Source organism: Podarcis cretensis (genome assembly GCF_951804945.1).
Source record: "Podarcis cretensis genome assembly, chromosome: 4".
Classification (NCBI taxonomy): domain Eukaryota; kingdom Metazoa; phylum Chordata; class Lepidosauria; order Squamata; family Lacertidae; genus Podarcis; species Podarcis cretensis.
The window spans coordinates 56549864-56565750 of record NC_137173.1 but is presented as its reverse complement, the minus strand read 5'-3'; the positions used below and the strand labels follow the sequence as shown (position 1 = coordinate 56565750).

The window sequence follows — 15887 nt, the reverse complement described above, 5'->3', positions numbered from 1 at the left end:
AGTGGTAAACAACTTAATTATAGATGTGCATGTGTGTGACAGCAGATTATATATCATCTTGTCAATGGATGAGGATGAATTTATCAACACATCAGATGGTGTTGCATGGTATAGGGTGAGATGAAACAGTCCTCTTCCCCTGGGCTTAATTTTAAATAGGTTTGGTATATCACTATCATAATATTTGCTGGGTTGCGATTGCTGAAGTTTGGTTACTTATACTTGGTTTAGCCCCAATAAAGCCTGCAACTAGTTTCCATACTTGGTATTGCATACTGACTATAATAAGTAATATTTACAGTGTTTCACAAGTATGCTATTCAAATGTCCTTTAATAAATTACATGTTTCAAATAATGTCTGCTATGTAAGATATATGTATTTATTTGTATTATTGGCATATTGTAAAAGGAGTTTCATTGCTTTGTCAGGTGAAAAATGTAGACTGATAGCTGAAAAGTATTCCATATTCATAATAAAACTTACTTTCATTAGCTTTTATTTAAATTTGTTGACTTCAGTACAGTATATAAAAAGTCTACATTAAGAACATGTAGTTTCCTACAAATGGTAAAAAAAAACCTAAGTGATTTATGTCCATGCTATTAATAGAGATATTTGGAATACTTTTAAATCCAAATGCTTGGATTTAGACTTTTATTGCACCAGTGGGACCATCCTTTAAGCAGAGTTCCATTAAGAGACACTCCCACTGGTAGAAAAAAGGGACCCAAACTTTTGCTGATTTCCCATTCCCCTTGCAGTTCTTTGTGCCCTACAAAGAACCCTCTGGCTCAGGATGGGAAGTGGTACTGGGGGCAGAATGGGGAATTGGCAGAAGTTACATTATATCTAAGTTGTTAACAACACATTTTTATACACACAAGAGGTGTAGATGCCATTTTTATGTATGTGTACAGACAGTTACTGACTACTGTAATATGAAGACAGTAAAAAAAAGTTGACTGCTGTAGTAGGACTTATAGTCCCTTGTAAGCGAACCTCCTATATGTGCAAGGGTAGAAATTAAATAGAATATGTGCGCTAGTAAATGAAGCTTGCATTTGTCAAGCATAGATGTATGTTGAACCCTGATGTTCTATCTGTCTCAGAATAGCTTTGCTTGTTCTGTGTTGTAGAATGCCATCTTCAGAGGTAAACTCCATGCCCCACTTTTTAATAGTTACAAAGAGATTCCATTTTCAGACTTACTTAGTTCTCAGTGCCCCTTGAATTATGTGCCAAATTTCAACTTTTTGTTTTGGGTGGTTTGGAAATACCATGATCATTCTGAGAGAAAGCAGAACACATGCCATGTTTTCAGATTTGTTTATTTTTTTGTATTTGGGGTTACACTATGTGGCTACCAAACTACATGGCTGTAGCCCAGTGGGGAATGCCCTAACAATTACAATGCCCTAGTGCCTTCCTACTTGGCTGTTTTGGTGCATGGCTTAGCTTGGCTTGGCATGCTATCCATGGCTTGGTTGCATCTCAAACTTCTACTGGTTGGGCTTTCTCCAAAGAGCTAGCCATAAGATATAGCCCAGATTTGGCCCATGGTTTATAGCTCATAGTTTGTCCAGGAGAGCTGAAAGCCTGGGTTTGGATGACATATTAAGCAAAACTATTTTGGAAGGCTGTGAACCAAATTATGAAACACAAAAGTAGAATTCTGCAATGAAAATAGAAGCAGATTACTGAAATGAAAGAACAATACAAAAGGGTTGCAGTAATATGATATTCTCGGTGTTTTGTGGGAAGGGAAAGTACAAAGCAGTGTTGAGATTTTCTTGGCAGATGCTTGATACTCCTTTAGTTGACTGCAGTACAAACAGATGTGAACTTTACCCCGCTGATTTATATTGAGCGCTCTGTTCAGACAAATAAAGCTTCGACAACCCCCAACACAACCAATGCCCTTATGTCACAATGACAGAACCTATGACTTTGGCCTAGGGTTGCAAGAAATATGGACTCACATGCAGTCAATTAAAAAGAACAACACTATAGGAAGTAATAATTCACTAGTCATTACCTTCAGAGACATAAGGCTTTTCATGGTCTGGGTCCATGTTGAGCTCATATGTTTGGTTTCTTTCGTTCTTTTCTTCTCAGAAATTTGGCACAAATTAAAATATAGCAGTAAAGCACAGCATGCAAATTATGGTTTAACTCTACATTTCAAATGGTAATACTAGCTCAGTTTACTTATCTGCTTTTGAGGGGGACAGGAAAGACAGGACTCATTTATTGCAATGAGTATTTCAGAGAGATGATGAAAATTTAAATACTGGGGGGTGAGGAGAAGAACGAAGTTTGTTACTCTGCAGGGAAACCTCTTGGAACAATGTGATTTATAATTATGGTATATATGAGCTACTCCTGCTGACTAAGGGGGCTTGATGGCTTACTGCTTCGCACTAGTTTCCTCTGCCCTCAGCCACTAATCACTGATAGCTGGTTCTGTATTTCACTCTTATTTGTCTTAACAAGGCTGCTTGCAATACACAGATGGGGGTGGTCTTTAAAAAAAAATAAGAGAAACAAAAAAAGTGTTCATTGATTCATCGCTCATTACAGAATGAATAATTAACAAACAACTCATGTTCCTTTAAGTGGCTATCACTCCCTAGGGTGAGATGGGGAGGGGGCAGAGAAATGACTGCAAAGGACGAACAGAGGAAATAAGTGGGGAAATGCTGAGTGTATGGAAATGAATGGAGAAAATATGAAGAGGTCAAGTGAGGAAAAGAATAGGAAGGAAGCAAAGAAAGGGCTTCTTTGTGTATCAGGAGATGGGGGTTCCAGTTAAGCACTTTAGATTTTTCCCAAATGGTGTCACCAGACTTCCCAAAGCTGCACTACCATTTTATTTCCCCTCCCCTCACACGGGGTCATCAGGAATTTTTGGGCACTTGGACACCCAGTGTCAACTAATAACAACAGAGGTTTTCAACCTTTCTGGGTTCTTGACCAACTTCCTTCTTTCTGTGGCACCCCTGTGGGGCTCAGGAGCCCAGTTATGTCACTCCTTGCCTGCTGAACCAGCAGCCTCTCAACCTTTTTCGAACACCCTCCCTTGTGGGGTGTTCCCTCAGCCTCCTCTCTTCTCCCCTCTTCTTGGGAGTCCTCTGGGCAGTTGTAGCCACTGCCCTGGTTTCTGAGCTGCCCCCCTGCCCCAAAGAGAGGTGCCTTGTAACACTGCCCCACAGGGACCTGGGAAGCACCCCCTGACTGGCCCCAGAGGCACCATTTGCCTGTGGAGTTTGTAGCCAGGGCTGCTGCAACAAAACAGCTATGCAAGCCTTTGGGAGGCAGATACACGAGAGCGCATTAAAGGAGAGAGGGAAGGAAAGAAAGAGGGACAGAGGCCAGTGTTGCCCGTGGCACCCCTGACCATCCTTCAAGGCACCCCAGGGTACCACAGCACACTGGTTGAAAACCACTGAATAACACAAACCATCCCATTGTCTTTATAGTTCATTGGCCTAAAGCCAACACGGAAGTCTCATTTAGGGACTTGTTGAAGTTGTTGTGGCAGGAAGTGGTACTTAGGGACTTTCCCACATAATCAGTTGGAAGGTTCATCATGATGCCCACCAAGGTCCATGGAGAGGGAGGGGAAGCGGAAGCTGAGTATACTTGCCCTAGGCCTCAGAGGACTAAGCTGGCCAGGAGGGCCCTCCAAGGATCGGCTGCTTTTTTTGTTTGAGTTTATAACTTTATTCTAATAAGACTCTCACCGTATGCCTCAGACTTGGGGCCGCACCCACCTCCCCAAATGTCAGTAGTAATGCTGTTGTCAATAAGGATTCAAACTGGTGTCCTCCTGTTGCACAACTCTGCTCATAGTTGACCTCTGTGAGAACAGGATGCTGAACTAGATGGGCCATTAGCCTGATTCAGCAGGTTCTTATGTTCAGTTTATATGAGTCTGGCCAGACTCTTTTGGCTTCCCTTTGGTCTTCCTGGGTTGATGAGCTGCAGTACTTTTCTCTGTGCATTATCCGCCTGACACTGCAGCACACCAAAGCCAATAGCTCTCTCAACCTTGGAACTGTCCCAGTGGTATAAGGAGTAAGGTGTTTGTGCTTTGTTGACAGAATTCCCAGTTTGAGTCCTCTGACACCATACAGAACAGGGGTGGAGAGGCAGCTAGATTCTGTCAGGCATCTGTCTCTTCCAGACCTCAAACCTGATGTCTCCTCAGAGGAGGTGCAGGGGTCTAGAACCCCACAATGGCTGTGATCCTGAAGAATGTGCCCTAGAACTGGAGGCTCCCATGCCAGCTGCCTGGGCTTTTGGCCAGTTCTCAGATTCCCCACCTCTCCCTTGTCTTCCCCAGGGCCACAGAAAGAGAGGAGATGGTGAACCAGGCAGGAGTTTCAGAACCATCACTGAAGGGTCCAGCAAGCTGCAGATGAGGCTTCTTAGGAGACAATATAGCAGTGTCCCTTGAGAGGAAAATTGCTCTCAGAGAGATCAGTAAGGCCATATTTCTATCCCTACAAATGTCTCTTGAAGCAATGGAGAATTATCAAGTTCTGCCTCTCCCAGGGAGCACTGCCACATTCCGTTGGCATCAGGAGCTCTATATGCTAGCTAGCATCTCATCCAGGCATCTGGAATTACAAATTAAAACAAACAAACCAGGATCCTGAGATGCAGCCCTTGGACTGCTCATAATAGAAATATTGAAATTCGGTAATGTGTAGATTCCAAAGCAGACCCCTGAAGTGATATTCACATTTGGATCAGAGTGAGTTTGCTTTGCAAACCCACCCCTTCCTTCCCTGGCCCAGATCTATTTCATGTGGCTCACTGGTAGAATTTGGTTTGTCACCATCGAGTGAGGGCAACTGGATGCAGCAGGATTCCCCCCACCTTTGCTTTCCATATTTCTGCACTTCTTTCAGGACTATTTGTTATGGTCTTGACCAACTCAAGGCAATGAGTGGCTTGATCATGGCAGTGTAGCTGGAGAGTACCAAAAGCAGTATTCCCTGTTCTTAATTTTCCTCAGAGGCTGCATCTGACCAAGGAAGCTCCCTGTAAAGTGCTGACAGACTTGATGTGAAGAATAAAACTGATGTAGGAGCTCATTCATTTTAATGAAAGTATGCTTTACTGCTCAAAAGCCATTATGTGATAAAGCTTTTGTCTATGCATGTGGTTTAGCTGAGGATTTTCAAGTGGCTCAGAGTAGAAAACCTCCACTGTGAATGATGACTAACCTGTGTTTTATTTTGATATGAAGAGAAGTTGACATTTTGGATTAAGCTGGAAATGGTGTTGCCCTATGAAGCTGATTGAAAAGTTTAATGAGTTAAAACAAGAACCACATTATTAGAGACATTGACACACCATTGACGTGGGCACAATATTGCAGAGACTGGATAATCTTCCCAAAGTCAACTAATTGCTAATATTATACCCATTCATATAAAATTCAGCATGGGACCAAAATTTGTTTTGAAATGATATTTCATTGGAGTTCTTTTTTTTTTACTTAAACATGAGTGTTTACAGAAAAGACAAAACAAAAAGCAAAACCCTGAACAGTTTCTCTCAGTGATTTTGCTCTTGTTTGCTACTATACAGAAAACCACAAACTAGCAGTTCTTGTTGACATTGTGAAAAGTGGTCCTTTGAAATTATATTTGACAAAGGCATTTTATATGCTTATATGTGACAGGGTATTCTGGAAGCTAGAAGGCACCTGTAATTTTATATATGTAACCAGAAATCCAAACAGCAGCTTTCCATTTTGCCAGTAATAATTTACCTGATTTTTCACTTTCTAAATGTGCTCAGCATTTGAATCAAGCTGTAACTTTATTCATAATTTACATGGAAAATAATCTAGATTTTAAAAATATTTTAGATCAAGATTATAGCTAAGAATATAGCTAAAGAACCTGAGGTCATGTAAAATAATAATTCACAAAGGGCTATGTTTTTGTTTTAAACCCCTGAAACATGGTTGTAAAAAATAATTATATTTGCTAGAGTAATATTTAATCTGTTATATATCTAGGTGCTTAAAATTTAATTTGGAGCTTTCTTGTGAAGCCATTGACGGGGCCCTTTTACAGCGGCCATTCATTTACCAGTATGGCGCCCCTAGTATATAACTGCCCCCCCCCCGCAGACTACTTGGTTATTTGAGTATAACAAGCATGTGTGTCTAAATAATATCCCAATTGCTCATCATTCAATAATTCCACTAATACAGGTTTTTAGGATATCCGTTATTTTTGAAGCAGAAGTGTATGTTTTTATCAGGCACTCAAATGCTATTAATGTTGAACCAGTAGAAATGTTTACCGCAGGCCACAGAGACCAACATGATGCCAGGATTTCAGCTGACAGAGGAGTGTGATCCATACAGACCTGTCAACAAAAGCAGGTCAGCAGGATTGAGCAAGGGGGGAAAATCAATAATTCTTTGAATTAATCATGTGGCTGCCAGGGAGAATTATGGGTGCATGAAATGAAGTACGTAGGTATACATACAGCTATAACACCTATTGCTTTTTCTTTTTCTTTGGTGGGGAAAAAACCCCCTGTTAGGTTTCTCTGATTCTTTTTGATCTTGTTTCATTCTCCCTTATTTTAGTGGGGTCAAGCTTGTCCTGTGTATCTGCCTAAAATTCAGAGTCTTGACATCAGGCAAGTCGCTGAATGCTTGCCAGAGAGCAGGGGAGAACATATTGTCATCCTTGAGGCTGATTTCCCCCCTTGTATCTGAATTTTTTGCATTAACAGCTATGAATTAATAGAAGAGGGCTGGGTTCATTGTGCCTGAGCCTCGATAGATAATGGTGCATCCTGTGCAGTGAATTGGACTCTAAAGCAATTAATGCTTCATTGCATAAGAGTTAAAAAAATTCATTGCTCTGCTGTTGATGTCTCAGGTGAGCTACTGTCCTGGCATCTAACTGAGCACTTCTGCTGTGTGAGCTTTGACCTTTCTGAATAATAATAACAAATCTACACCTCTGTATTTGTGTTGACCTAGCTTCTCTGTCTGACTCTCTTTCTCTCAGCTGTACCTCACAGGTAGCCATGCTCCATTCTCTTCTTACTGAATATGAAGAACTGGAATGTCAGCCCTATAGATGCTCTTTAGATCTCTGCTTTGGATTTTTTTTTTAATGCTTCCTTATTGTTATTTATTTTATTAGAATTGTGACCTAAAAAAATCTTTTGGGTTTTTTTTATGTAGCTTAGGGAGAACTGCTTTTGTTGGGTTGCTAATAAGCTGAATAAATAAATGAATATAAATAAACGTGTATGGCAATCAGAAACAGCAAGCATTTAAAAACCTACGAGGGAGCCAGGAAAATGATGTAACAAGTTAACTTTACAAATGGTATGAACCCGTGCTTTTTTCTCATTGGACATTCGGCTTCCGAAAAACACTTACTTCCGGGTTTTAAGATGTTTGAGAACCAAAGCATATGAGAACCAAGGTACCACTGTACTTGCCAGTGTTGTATGCAGTTTCTTAAGTGCTTCTGTTGATATACTTTCTCTGGAGCGATGGCAGCAGCACGTCCCTGCCCCTGCCCTCGGTACTACACTAGACCCAGTCCTGCACCTGTAACTTATAAAGTGTGCATATATAATGGAAGGTGAAGGAGGAGCTCGCCTTGCTGTTGTTGGGCTGGAGTGGACCGCAAAGGAGAATTTGTGTGCATTTGCTCCTCTAGAGGAAGAAAAAAGCCAAGGGGATTTGTTGTTGACGTGGTAAGTCATTGCTGCAAGGAAGTATGCAGGCTTGCACAACCCCCCACGTTTTTGACACCCCACCTTGAAACAGCTGCATGAGAACTCATGCAGCATAGTGAATAAGCACCTGCTCTCTGCTGCACCAAATCACACTTGAAGGCTACAGAACGTTACATGGAAAACACTCATGACAAGCTGCTATGTGGCTGTACCCTAAACAGTAGCTTCTATGCCCTTTTCTTTAATGCGTGAAGGATTTATCCTCTGTAAAACAGCAATAGCTTTAGGGGGGGGGGGAGAGAAGATACATACATAAAATGGTGGCAAAAACCTAAAGCTTTGCCTCTGCTTTGTTGTGAATTTGGTTACAGACAGCCAAGAAGATTAATGCTCCTGTGTCTGATCTTACAGGCCACCTACTGTAAGAGAGAGTGAGAGCTGCATTCTCCCCTCCCCCTAAACAAATGCACATTCTATATTTTTCAAATGTCGAAAATTGTCATGTACAACTAGAAGAAGGTCACTTTTAGCTCTTCACCTAGGGATAAAATCTGACTGAATTCCATTTGGGGAATGGCCTAGTACTTGATGTCTGCTTTCACTGTGAATTCAAATTTATTTTCCCCTTTTATCTATGGGCTTTTAGAAACAAATGGATCATGATGTGCTACTTCTGGAAGGTCAGGGCTACCCAGTTCAGGGATTCTGTGATTCAGCAGAGAAAACAGAGTAGACTTGCATCATTTTTCTTTCAGATAATGCTGCAAATGACTTGCATGTTTGCTTCTCTAATCTGTTTTTCAAAAGGTGGCCCCAGAATTGCTGAGAAGGTTTGGAAAAGGCATTTGGATTCAGGGAACATGTTTGAATGTTGGTTTCTGAATTACAAAGGTGTGGGCTTTGATCTCCTCAGAGCAGCCACCTCTCTGTAGCTTTCCAAATGTATACCATGGGCAAAGGTAAAAGTAAAAAGGTAAAGGTAAAGAGACCCCTGACTGTTAGGTCCAGTCACGGAAGACTCTGGGGTTGCGGCGCTCATCTCGCTTTATTGGCCAAGAGAGCCGGTGTAAAGCTTCCAGGTCATGTGGCCAGCATGACTAAGCCGCTTCTGGCGAACCAGAGCAGCGCACGGAAACACCGTTTACTTTCCCGCCTCAGCGGTACCTATTTATCTACTTGCACTGCATGCTTTCGAACTGCTAGGTTGGCAGGTAAAAGTAGCTGTGTTAATTAAGCCAAACTCACAAAGAAAAAGTAGGTTTTACAGACCGAGTGTAATGATTCCCCCCAAAAGAGTTTCTGGGCAGGCCTCTGACAAAAAGAGAAGGAAGATAATTGAGCCCTGCTCTGCTGCTCACATGCTGGTCATTGGCTTGCAGAATCAATTTCTAGGGCTCCATGTGATTCTTTGGAGACATTTTGGATATGTAATGACATTAAACATCTTTTGCTCACACACTAATGATAATTTTCGATGTGCATTTGATTACAATTTAATGAAGGTCATTAAAGCTGGAAGAAGAAGGACCCAAATTAACTCGTTTTATCTGCATTGGTGCAGCTTCTCAGAATAATAACTGGACCAATTTGGAACGAGCTATTGTCCTTCTACTAATAAAAAAAAACTCTTTGCCCTCAAAGTCATGTTGTTTAAAATAACACAATGTCTGAAGGGCCAGCTAAGGGACAATAAGAGTGTGGAACATTCCACAAGGTCACAACCCCTTAAAATGTTCTCAGCCCTCTCTTATATCAGAGAGCAGGGCTTGAGGACACCCCCAAGTCTCTGCTTGTGGACCCATCATACAGGGAGGGCTAGGCTCTTGCAGGCCAACTGCCATTCTTGGAGTTTTCCTTCTTTTCTGGAGGAATGGCTGTTGAATATCCTCCCTTACAATCTGTCTCTGTCCTGTAACTTTCTCTGCTGAGGCATCTTATGCACCTGCCCCCTCAAGGTGACCAATTCTTATGTATTTAACTAAAATGCCAAGGGAACTTTCCTGATGAAACAAAATAAGTCAGTAGGTGAGATGTAATGCTAGTCATACACAGAGTAGACCCATGGAGATCAATGGACTTAATTCTAGTTTTTGTATAACTTGGTTTGATATAATGAAGTATGTTTTGAAAGAGCAAAATATTCAGGGGAATTTATCCCGACTTTAATGGCACCGACCTTAAATGCAAGCCAAACCAAAGGCATTGCCCAGCAGACTTTGCAGCCTGGCTGTATGCTTCAGAATTTCTCATTAAAGCATTGGCCTGAGGCAAGTACCCATCCACTCATCAGAAACTGGGGTATCTTATGCTCCTGCCTGCTCAAGGTGAAAAATGCCTGTGTATTTAACTAAATAGGCTCCCATTAAGGATGCAAAAATAGCATTGATTTTATTTAAGAGGAACAGCCTGAATAAATGGTGCAGTTAAACTGCTACATACAAATCATCTAAGCTTCAACAGTTTTAATTCAGAGGAAATAAGATATTCTGCAGTAATGTTCTGTAAGAGGAAGTTAACAGATACAAAACACATGAGATGCTCACTTAATTGAACCTATAGAGGCCTTCCTTTTCCCCCTCAAACAAACATACTGACAAGAAATGCAATATCATCTGCAATAGATTCTAGTTTAAGCCACTTAACATGCACTGATGCTTCAGATGAGGCATAAACTAGAAGATTAAGATGCAGCTTGAAATCAGCCACAACATATGCCATTTCTAAAAAGACATAACTCCAAAATATCAATAGAGAAAACCATGTAAAAGAAGAGGGCCAGGACCTTTGCAATTCCAAAGGCTTTAATTGAATTTGCATGCGCTGATGAATACCTTCATTACCTTTTAAATGTTCAGTCTTGCTGCTTCCTTGCAGTAAATGCTTAAATAATAGCATAGTTAACAAGAAGATGATGCCATATAAGCCAGGGTGACTTTGGATAGTGAACAGATGGGGAAGCACCACTTTTTGTGTTTCCAGGAGAAATATTGACAAGGGAGCTTTCACAGCTGCAGAATGAGATGTGTGATGTTACATCCACATATTGTGCATACAAGTGCTGGAGAAATGTTTGCTGGAAAGAAACACACACACTCACATATACCACACTGGGCCACCTGAAAAAGATGAGGCAAGTTCAAAACCCTGCACCCAAAGCAATTCTAATGTGCCCTGAGAATGAGGCAACAAAGAAGGTCTTCTGGGGGAAACTTTAGAGAAACTGGAGGACAGATTTTGTCACAGGAAAAGTGCACATGAAAGGTAGATGTGGACTGCTTATTTGTCCACAAGACAAAGTATTCTTGAGTGGTGGGCTTTATGCTTTTGTCAGCAGTCTACGAAGGCTGTGCACTCATGCAGACTAGTTTTAGGGGTAGATGGAGTATTTAGCTGAAATTTACCTTTCGCCTTTCCTTAGGTCAGGCTTCCTCAAACTTGGACCTCCAGATGTTTTTGGCCTACAACTCCCATGATCCCTAGCTAGCAGGACCAGTGGTCAGGGATGATGGAAATTGTAGTCTCAAACATCTGGAGGGTTGAGTTTGAGGAAGCCTGCCTTAGGTGGTGCTGGTCCTCTGCATCTTGATGCAGAATGCAGCTCACAACAATCTGGCACTGTTAAGTCACTCATATTTATAAGCACCTTCAGGTTCTTATTATACAAATTTAGGTGCAGAAAACAGTGCTGAGCTGATAATTTAATGGTTTTGTGCCATCTGGCATTAACAATGATGGTGTATGCTTTTCTTGGATTCTATAGTTATTGGAGTGGGAGACAGTGAGGACATCTGCTGTACTGTATGACTGACAATGACACCATGCTGGGTTTCAGGGAGGAAGATGTGACAAAATAGTTCCTAGCCAGCCACAGAGTGGCATGAGGTGTGGCTACCTGGCCTGTGTGCTTAACATTATTATGATAGCTTTGTATGGGATGCCCACTGTATTGCTGATGAAGATGCACCTGGAAGATCTGCTTCCATCTTCACTCTGATTCTGCTGCTGTGAGAAGCCCATGTAAACAAAATGTTAGAATACGGTATTTGAGACAGTGTTTCTGATTTGGTTTGCTTATATCAGAGCTCCTTACAAGGTTCCTAGGCAGAAGCAAGGTTTGGTATTACTTAACATTTATGGCACAGATGAAACAGGGCATCCCTCTCTACAAATCAGACTTCTGTTGCAGTGTGTGTGTCTGAATATACCTGTGCTTCTACTATGTGAAAATGCCTACTTGATAGTAAAAAACCAGCAGTGTCTTGTGGCACCTTAAAGTCTGAAAGAGAGCACCATGGCTACCCCTCTAGAAATTTCAACAATAGAAGATAATAGATGATGATGAGAATTGTCTTTATTATTCATCTTTATAGTTTAATTTGGGTTGTTGAAATGCTTTCCCAGGGCATTGCATGTAGATATTAAAGGGCAAATAATAGCTACACCTGAAGTCTTAACCAACAACCACTTACACATAAACTGAGATTTAATTGACTTCACAGTGAGAGTTAAAAATTCAAAGTTCATAACTTCCATTGCTATTTATGTAATGAGGTGTTTCTTGGTAATCTACACAATCTAAGTTATTAGAAATATCTAAATATGCTAAGGGAACTAGTTTCTTCCCTTTTAACTTTGAGATAAACCATGGAAGGTGATTGTAAAGAACTGTGCTAATACAGGGTGTGTCACCCTCTCCTTAGGGTCATTCCATGTTTGCATCAGGATCGCTAAGCACTCAACTTGAAATGGCTTGAAAGAAATTGGCTCCATTTATAAATTGTTTTACATTTATTAGTAATTACTCTTTATTCACATATCTTTCAAACTGGGGTGTGCTGGTGCAGGGAAGAACATTGATACTTGGTCTTTTATTCATGATTTGGAACAGCCCATGTTGCAGATTGAGGGAGTTCATTATGGACTAGCCAAGAGCTAGACAAGATGGCACCTTCCAGATGCTGTTAAAATACAGCTCCCATCACCCCCCAGTCTTTGGCCAAGTTGGCTGGTGCTGGAACCCAGCCATATCTGGAGAGCACTGCATGGGCTACCCTACTACCTGAATTTACAAGAAGACGAAGTACTTAGTGTAGAGATGGGCAAGTAGCCATGTTCTGGCCCCCCAGAGGAATGGAGCTCTTTGAGCATTTCATTCAAACCCTTGAAAAACCTTCAGGGAGACTTTTCAAGTGCTTAAAAGAATGCACAAAAGTGATTCAGTTTCCTCTCTTGTCTTCCACACCTCACTCCTGAAGGTGAGGAGACACAGTTTTGGAATCAAGAGGGCATAACGGATGACAGAGGTGGTTCCTTCTCTGCATACAGTCAGGGGGAGTTGTTGTGGTGGTATTTGAATATACTCAGCTGCTGTTTGAAGAAACTCGAAACAGTATTTTTGGGTGTATTTTTGAGAGCAGTTTTTCAGAGAGAAAAAGTCATTGCATTGGAAAGTGAAGGTAGGAGTATGAAGCAAGTTTGATAATTGAGGAAAGAAATTGGGAAACAACATAGCTACAACTGGTAGTGGCATTTCATTTTCCCGTAAATCTTTCATGCTCCCAAAGGATTTTAAAGTGCCTGGCAAGTAAATAGCCAGCCTTTTTAGGAAAACCTGAAGACTGACCTTTGTATGGGTAGGTGCAAGGAACAAATACTTCGAAACTGTTTCACAATCCCATTTTGTTTCCTACTGAGATTTTGACTACTCATGGCTGCTTTTTCATTTTTTAATGGTTATATATTTCACTGAATGAGTGATCCTAAGGGAGTACTCAATTCACTTATTTTCAGATCAATTCCCAAATGTGTGCTTCATCCTTCCTAAGTAAACATTTTTACAAAACACTTTGGGCCACCCTCTGTACCTGCCATGGAGATTCTAAACTGGAGAGAGGGTTTAACTAAATTGCAGCAGATATTACACACACACCCCCACACCCCCACAGCCAAATATGTATTTTTTCTGAAAGTAGTGCACTATGATGGAGGAAAAAATATTGGGGAAAAATACTCATGTAATAAATACCCACAGTGTTGTGATGCTCTGCCTTCTGTGCTCTTTGTTCACTGGCACACTCATTGAGTCATTCTAGGGCTTCCACAGGTGTAGGGCAGCCCTGACCTTATCCAATCCCCACACAATCTAGGTAAGTGATAGCAATAGCAGTGCCGCTGTCAGGAGGATGGCACCAGGCCAGCCACTCCTGCTCAGACTGCTGACTTCCCTTCCCTGCTGTCTCTCAGCTCTTGACCTCATTTGTCCACTTTGCTGTTGAATCTGTTTGACTGTGATTTTAGCTGCCTTTGACACATTTCCCACTTGATACATTGAGGAAAGGGAGCCAGGATACTGACCCGGTGTTGGGCACACTACTGGTCCTGCTCACTAGTTATCTGCATATTGGTGCAAAGTCTGCAGGGAGGAAGCCTGTACGTGAGCAGCTTGCCATGCATAGCCTTGCACATGATTGGGGGCCTCAAATGTTGTGTTTTGAGTTGCCTAAAGTTCCCTCCCACTTACAAAGAGAAAGGTGTGTGAGTTGTTTGGTGAGGTTGATTAGTACAGCAGGAAAAGCAAAGGAAAACAGGAGACTTGTTTTTAAGGCATGTTGACAGCATTGCCTTGGCCATAGCCTGTGGCTCCAAGGAACTCTAATGCCAAATGACAATAGTGCTTCATGTCATGTAATTTTCAGCTTCTGGTTATCCATGGTGGGGATATCCTTAGGTTCAAGGATGAATGAGGTGATGCACTGAGCAGAAACCCATGTTTCTACTACGTCTCAGGCTATAGCTGTATTCCTGTGCAAAAAGAGGAACTTTCATCCCAAAATCCTGCATATTTTCCTGCCCCTATATGCATATATCCCATAGCTAGCATTAACAGGGTATGGAATTGTAAGAAGAACTAATGAACTCCACGAACAACACAGTGCACTATCTATGCTTGATTAGTTTCTTAAAAAGAGAATTTTACAAGGCACTCAGGGCACATTCCCATTATCTGTTGCTGGCACTAAAATGCATGCCTCATATTTCTGGTGCTATGCAATGCTGCTGTTTTACAAGTATTTCTTCCTATAATATTGCCAACCAAATATTCCCTACAGGCCTGGTTCACCCCACCCCCTTTCCCCAAGGAGAACCCACCATGCTTCTCCTCCCCAAATTGACTTTCTTTCTACAACTGCTATCCTACTTTATTAGGATAAACGTGGCATCTGTGGATTTGGGTCCTCTCCCCCACCCTGCTTTTGTGCCTCTCTACACATCCTTGCAGAGCATCTCCTGGGAGCCATATTCTCTTTGTTCATGTTTTAGTCTTGAAGTCAGTGCTTGAATGTAGCTGTACTTTACAGATTGGCAATTTCAGTATAATTAAGCTTCATGAATATGAAGGTTCCTTTAGAATTCCCACAATGCCCTGTGGTTAGATTTAGCAGTAAAATTCTGTCTCTTCTCATTTGTGACCTATTAGAGTGTCACTTTTGCTCAGCAGCTACATGATGTTGATTCTCAAGAACTACAAACTGCATATTTGTTAATTTTTAATCCTTGGCAGATTGACTCTGAAAGGTGCTTAACCAGAATAAGAACAGTTGCGTCAACAGTTACCGTAATAGCCTTGTTTCTGTGAGATTTTGACCAGCTTCAGCCCATCTGAAGCTGATACAGGCTCGTCTTATCTTGAGCCCAAGCAGAGCATCGTCACACAGCAGAAGGATAAGCAGTATGTGCTACATTCTTAATTTTATTTACACTCTATGCTGAGAGAATACAAACATGCATCTTGCCTCTGTGAGAGCAGAGAAGCAACACCTCTCGGAAACAAAGAACACCGAGAGAACAGTGAAAAACAGGAAACCAGTGAACGTCACATCCAGTCTCCCATTCCCGTGGGAATCCAACAGTAACACTGACGGTGGAATGCAAAACAATGTCTTGTGACTGCAGTTGCTGCTCAGTGAGGGAAATAGAAACCAACAGTTTCCGATAGGAAAACACTGGAGCCCTGAATGGCGACACTAAACACCTGAGGGGCCAGTGTAGATGAGTGTGCTAGCTCTTCTCCCTCCCTCCCTCCCTCTCTGGTTTTTGTCATCCTTCAAAATGCTCCCTTAACATTTTAGAACCTTAATTATGCAGAGTTCT

At 41.6% G+C, this 15887-nt stretch overlaps 1 protein-coding gene across 1 annotated transcript in view; it reads left to right on the top strand.

Moving 5' to 3' along the window:
• DSCAM (DS cell adhesion molecule) overlaps positions 1-15887 on the top strand; it is a 331349-nt gene that overhangs the window by 57311 nt on the left and 258151 nt on the right. The window lies entirely within an intron of this gene.